Consider the following 6711-nt stretch of genomic DNA (forward strand, 5'->3'; position numbering starts at 1 on the left):
TGCAATGACTAGCATGATGATCTCTGTATTTAACTGCATTTGTAACTCTCTATTTAATTAAATAAATATGAGCTAAAACTTTAAATCTTTCTGCCTTCAGGGGAGATTTATCAACTATCCAAACAAAAACACGGCAGATTCAGAAGAACTCAGTGCGTAGTTGCATAACCGTCTCGCTCACACTGATGTGATTAGTAGTTCTCACAGCAGACCCAAAACTGACTCATGTGTTTCATAACATCCTCTGAGAGCCAGAGACAGAGGTCAGACATGATCGGGGTCAAAAGCATCGGAGAATCAGGGCAGAAGAGCTGGACAGGAAGTGGGAAGTACTTCCTGTAGAGACTGTAGGGCTGGGATTCAAAACATCATAATCATAACAATCGAATATTATAGAGGATGCAAACAGCCTAAAATGAAAATGTGCTGAAAATGTGCTCACCCTCAGGTCATCCAAGATCTGGGTGAGTTTGTTTCTTCATCAGATTTGGAGAAATGTAGCATTGCATCAGTTGCTCTGCAGTGAATGGGTGCCGTCAGAATGAGAGTCTGATAAAAACATCACAATAATCCACAGCACTCCAGTCCATCAGAGAACATCTGGAGAGACAAAAGATGAAACACATCCAGCATTAAGACGCTTTGAACTTCAAACTGTTGCTTCCAGATAAAATAAAAGTCCTTTGTCAAGCTTTCATGTTCAGATTAAAAATTGTACATTTTTATATTTAAATTTTTTTATACATATTTTACGTCGTTTATCATAAAATAAAAAAATAAAAATAAAACACTTTTTTTTTTACAAGTATTTTATTTGTTTACCGGAGTGTAATGTTATCAATAACATATATCAGGGAACGTGCAAATATGTTGTGAAATTGAAATATCAACTTAGTTTAATCTCAAATTTCTTAACTTAACTTCAAGTAAATATTTGAGCTCAAAGGGGTTTAACTTATTAAAAGAGTGAAATGGTGATAAAAGTGTAAATGGACACAAATTAAAGTATAAATAAACTGTAGGATACTTACTACTTAGTGGTCTCGTCCCAAATTGATCGACTGTGAATGTGCATTATTACAGGAAGCTTTCTTGTTTAAGTTTAGATGTGAAAAATAATTACTAATAAATTAAATCATTTGTGAAACCATAAAAATTCCAAAAATTGCACAAAAATTCCAAAAATATATGTAAAAAAATATTGTAAAAAAAAAAAAAAAATATATATATATATATATATATATATATATATATATATATATATATATATTAGGGGTGTAACGGTTCACAAAATTCACAGTTCGGTTCGATACGATACACTGATGTCACGGTTCGGTTCGGTTCGGTTCGATACGTTTTAGATACAGCAAAATGTAAAAACATCTCAACTTTTCAGAATGCCGCAAGCGCACCGCGGGTCATGTGACAAGAACCAACCAATCAGCTTCATCCTTTCCCGTAACAACGTTGAGAGCTCAGCCAAGATGAAGGAACAGCTGATCATAGTTGTATATGGATTGCAATTTTGAAATAAATTTAGTAGCAGCGCTACTGCAAGCGATTTTTAGAGCTGCAAATCCATTTATCCTTCGCTGAAATTTCCGCGTCTCATGGAGAGAGCAGCACGTCATTGTTGCTTAGCAAAGACAGACGCCTCATGAGCGCTTCTGCCCGAGCGCTTTGGAAAGGAGGAGAAAGACGTGCTTAGCGTTTTCCACGCGTTTTTAGGCACGATATGTGAACGGCCCCTAAGGCGCTCGCTCACTCAGCACGCGCTGAAGGCTCGTTGCAAAATGTCTAATGCATTTAACAGACCAGAAATATAAGATCCTAAAATAACCAACAGGTCTGGTGTTTGGGTTGGATTCCCTGTAAGCTATAGTTTCTAAATGCTGCAGGGATAGTTTGCTGCGTGCATGTTTCTCCTTTTTTTCGTCTTTTCCCAGATAGTACTGACGCATATATCCCAGATATTCCCGCTGTTTTTTTTGTTTTTTGTTTTTTTTGTAATCCCGCTGGTGTACCCTGTCATGTTGCAGATGCGACATACCGTTGTTTTTTTATCCACCACTCTCTTGCCATCACCATTATAGCTTAAAGGGAATCCACAGTGCACCCAAACACCAGACCTGTTGGTTATTGGAGGATCTTCTCATTTCTAGTCTGTTAAACGCATTGGCTATTTTGCAACGAGCCTTCAGCGCGTACTGAGTGAGCGAGCGCCTGCTGAGTAGCCTAACATAAACATATAAGATGGTGTTTTTTTCTTCTTCGGGAGTGTCAGGGGCGTTGCCTGTTACGTTGTTTGGGTTATTGGGCTACCTTGTTGAACGCATATCATTATATTTCTCTCTCTCTCTTTTTTTTTTTTTTTTCAAATATAATTAATTACTCCAACGAACCGTTCGGTATACATAATGCGTACCGCGTACCGAACCGAAAGCGTCGTACCGAACGGTTCAATACGAATACGCGTATCGTTACACCCCTAATATATATATATATATATATATATATATATATATAATATTTTATTTATTAACCTGCATGTAATGTAATGTAATGTTGTTGGTCTGAGTTGATGAAAAACTAATAATTATTAATTATATCATACAAATTTTAAATTACATTAATTTACAAAATAAAACACTTATGTACAGTTTTAAAAAAACTAATCTTGCTGTTAACTAACATTAGTTGAAACTGTGAATATTTTAGGTAAAAAGTGTTGACTGAAAAAATTCAGGTATCTCTGCTCTAGGCATGACACGTTATCAGACGTCAAAACAGAACGATATTGAATAAATGTTCAAAAGAACTTCTTTTTTTCATGAAGATTAAAAAATGACATGCAGATGCATCACAGTAGGCTGAAGATTACCAGACTTTCACAACAACAAACTTGTAACTGGACGAAAGAAAATAAGCACAAGAATGGCAATGAATCGGCGGTGGGCTGAAATGAAAAGGCCCCGGGTGAATTCTTACCCACTTTGGCATCGTTCGCTGCGGGAGAAACAGTAAAAGGCTGGATCTGAGCGGCCGCCAGAGGAACGAGCCAAATATTTCTCATTTGGACCTGACCAGCCGATGACCCTCCTGTTGGAGAGATGGAAAAACAAAAGCACTGGCACTGAACCGAGCGAGAGGAGAGACAAGTCTGACGAGCATCTGCAGAGACAGAAACAACAACGAACAGTTTGCTATCTTTGAGTTAAAAAAGGACAGTTGATACACTGCAAAAAAAAAAGTCTTTTCCACTTACGTTTTGCTTTTCTTGCACAAACACCACCTCTAGAGAATGGCTTAAGATATTAAGTCTTGCTTTCTGAAAAATGCATACAAATAAATGAGTTAAAACTCAGAGCAAAAAGACTGTGTGTCATTTGTCACGATTTTAACCGGGCTGCAAAAAAGAAACAGTAAAAACAGCAAATAATGATTTTTGAATTGTACGTAATTCCTGAATTTTTAGCATCATGTCTCCAGTGTCACGCGATCCTGCAGAAATCACTTCAGTTGTTATGTTTATGACGAAAGTTTGTCATGTTTGCAAACTGGAAAAGAGACTGGTGCATTAATCGTCAAAGAGACAAACAGTGGAAACCACAGGAACAAACAAGGACAAGAACTGAACAAAGAACAGAAACTATTGCATTATTACAGGAATTATGACACTGATATGTTGATTTGATGCTTAAGGGACATTTCTGATTTATATAAATGTTGAAAACAGTTGTGCTGCTTCATATATTTGTGGGTATACGTAATACTTTTGTTCCACAAGGATGCATTAAATTAATAAAAAGTGACATTGAAGACTTCTATGAAGCAAATAAATGCTGTTCTCTTCAACTGTCTATTCATCAAACAATCCTGAAAAATAAAATGCATCACCGTTTCCACAAAAATATTGTGACTGTTTTCAACATTGATAATAATCATAAATGTTTCTCGAGCAGTACCGTATTTTTCGGACTATAAGTCGCACCTGAGTATAAGTCGCATCAGTCCAAAAATACGACATGATGAGGAAATAAACATATATAAGTCGCACTGGACTATAAGTCGCATTTATTTAGGACCAAGTGAAAACATTACCATCTACAGCCGCGAGAGGGCGCTCTATGTGTTCAGTGTAGACTACAGGAGAACTGAGCAACATAGAGCGCCCTCTGGCGGCTGGAGACGGTAATGTGAACTCTCGGTTCATTTCTCTTGGTTCATATCAAATTAATTTTCATAAATAATCTGACTAAAAGTGCAGGACCAGCCAAACTATGAAAAAAGTGCGACTTATAAAAATTAAAAATAAATCAGCAAATCAGAATGATTTCTGAAGATCATGTGACACTGAAGACTGGAGTAATGTTGAGGAAAATTCAGCTGCGAAACACAGAAATAAATTACATCTTACTATATATTCACATAGATAACTGTTATTTTTTAATAATTATAATATTTAAAATTTTTGACTGTATTTTTGATCAAAGAAATGCAGCCTTGATAAAAAAAAATTAAAAAAATCACTTCTTTCAAAAACATTAAAACATTTCTCATTTTGGAATGGTAATGCATAAACACTTTATTTATATGCATTTTTCAGTAAAACAAGATTGAATATATTAAATTTCCTTCTCTAAGAAATAATCTTGATTTTTTTAAAAAAATTAGGTATTTGTAATTGGAAACGAGAGAAAAATACTAAGAACTTTGCAGTAAGCCTTCACACTCAATATCATTACTTTTCCATCATGCCTTCAAAAGAGACATTCTTTGAGTTCTGGCCAAACCAACGAGAGTTTTCAACAAAAAACAAAACATGTGATACACAAATGAGGAGAAGCTGAAGGCGTTTGAGGAGCGCTGGGTTTGTCGAACCTTCCAAAACACACACAATATTCAACAAGCAGGGGCCAGATATCATGTGTGAGTGCGATGTTTCTCCCCGTTTGGCTGAAGAATGGCTCAGGGCTTCCAGTGACAGAGAGGAGGAGCCCAACGAAGTGTGTTTTACACTCAACGCCCTCTGAAAAAGCTCAGAAGAGAAATGCGCCACATATCCGACAGCTCTGCAGAGGCCTGCCTCCAATTATCCCAATCCTCCCAAAAAAAACACTAAAATATCTGACCGGCCGGAGCGTTTGATGTTGCCACGCAATGTTTGACAGAGAACAGGACGGCTTTGAAAAGAGAGGTCTGTGTGAACTTGTCAGCCCTCGTTCAACATTTAGAAACGAGGCTCGGGGAAGCACATGCCATTGGATTGGAAGCAGCTGCTGAGTTGAAGAAACATGGTTTTAAACAGGGCTGTATGTGTCAAAACGTCTAAAAACGCTGCTTAATAGATGCCTGTATGCATCACCACAACTCTCTGTGCCTCTGTGAACTGCACTCAGTAGGAAATGATGGTGAACGGTATTATGGGTATTGTGTATAGTTGCCCAACTAAAAATCTGTAAGATCTTTTATTAAGAAAGGATGCATTAAATTGATCAAATGTGACATAAAAAAAATCTAAACAGAACTGGTAAAAAAAAAAAATGTTATTGTGAGATATAAAATCAGAAATCTATAAGAAAGTCAGAAATGCAAGGTTTTAATTTGCAATTGCAAGATATCAAAAATTTGTGAGATATAAATGCAGAATTGTGAGTATCAAATTATGAGATAAAAAGTCACAATTTGCCTTTTTTATATTTTATTCCTTGGTGAGAAAAAAAGATGTAAACTCAAAATTGTGAGAAAAAAATTGCAAAAGAATTGCAAAATATAAACTCAGAATGGTGAGAAATAATGTCCGAATTGTGAGATAAAAAGTCAGAATTACTTTTTTTTCTTGCATTTTGAATATTTCACAATTTTCCGGTTTTTACAGGATAAAAAAGCAGCTTCTAAGAAAATACGTCTAAAGATATAAAATCTTTAAAACGAATAAAAAGAAAACTAAAGTGAAAGAACAAAAATGAAATACAATAATATAAAATCAAATCCTGTCCGACACGGTTTTCTCTGATTCATTCAGAAGTGCGTTATTCACAGACTGTGAATGCTTTATATATTGGCTTTTGTTTCAGATGTTCTACATTCTCAAGAAACCCAAATGCTGATGTTTGCTTCAAAAGACATTAATTAGAGGTACTTTGTGTCTTGGCTCCTGATAAGCTTTGTATCATATGCATGTTCGTGTCAATGACTTGACCCCAGGAGAGCGACGCAAGAGTGTGTGAGTCACATAATCAGCTATTGTTTGGATCAGCACTGCATGCTTCATCAAACTAAATCAGGCCCTGTGTAAACACTCTGAGCAATGCTGATGACCGAGAGCCATCTCTCATCAAACGCTGCTCACAAACAGGAAGAAACAGGGTGGAACTTTCCAAGGTTTTGGCTCCCGCTCTCGTGTCTGAGAGTTTGAGTACACTGCTGTGAGCGTGTCAAGCGTCAAGTTGTGTGCTTAAGGACGCTTTAAATTCGAGAGGAATGGTGCAGCATTGTGGGAACCACATCAAAGGCGTCGGAAAACTCTGGGCTTTGTACCAATGTTTGCACGTCCTGTCATTCACACGTAATAAACAACATTGTTCGGCTTTCTGTGGCACACGTGTGAGCCGCTTTTCAGTTTGTTTATCATTTGTGAGGCGCTAGTGACTCATACATAACACACTTCACCTTTAACGCAAAAACAAACAGGCTAGCAGAACGATTGCA

At 36.7% G+C, this 6711-nt stretch overlaps 2 long non-coding RNA genes across 3 annotated transcripts in view; both read right to left on the reverse strand.

The window, feature by feature from the left end:
• The window catches only part of LOC113077454 (uncharacterized), a 7335-nt gene extending 6857 nt beyond the window's left edge, over positions 1-478 (reverse strand). For both annotated transcript variants that reach the window (XR_003281340.1, XR_003281341.1), the window contains exon 1: positions 443-478. This is a non-coding gene — a long non-coding RNA (uncharacterized LOC113077454). The remainder of the gene's footprint in view (positions 1-442) is intronic.
• Positions 479-548: 70 nt separating this feature from the next.
• Positions 549-3835, reverse strand: LOC113077451 (uncharacterized). The gene is made up of 3 exons (XR_003281339.1): positions 3266-3835; positions 2989-3171; positions 549-600 (listed from the first exon to the last, which is right to left on the reverse strand). It is a non-coding gene; the product is annotated as an uncharacterized LOC113077451 (long non-coding RNA).
• Between the last annotated feature and the right edge of the window lie 2876 nt (positions 3836-6711).

This window comes from Carassius auratus, unplaced genomic scaffold, assembly GCF_003368295.1.
Source record: "Carassius auratus strain Wakin unplaced genomic scaffold, ASM336829v1 scaf_tig00022604, whole genome shotgun sequence".
In the NCBI taxonomy this organism is placed as follows: domain Eukaryota; kingdom Metazoa; phylum Chordata; class Actinopteri; order Cypriniformes; family Cyprinidae; genus Carassius; species Carassius auratus.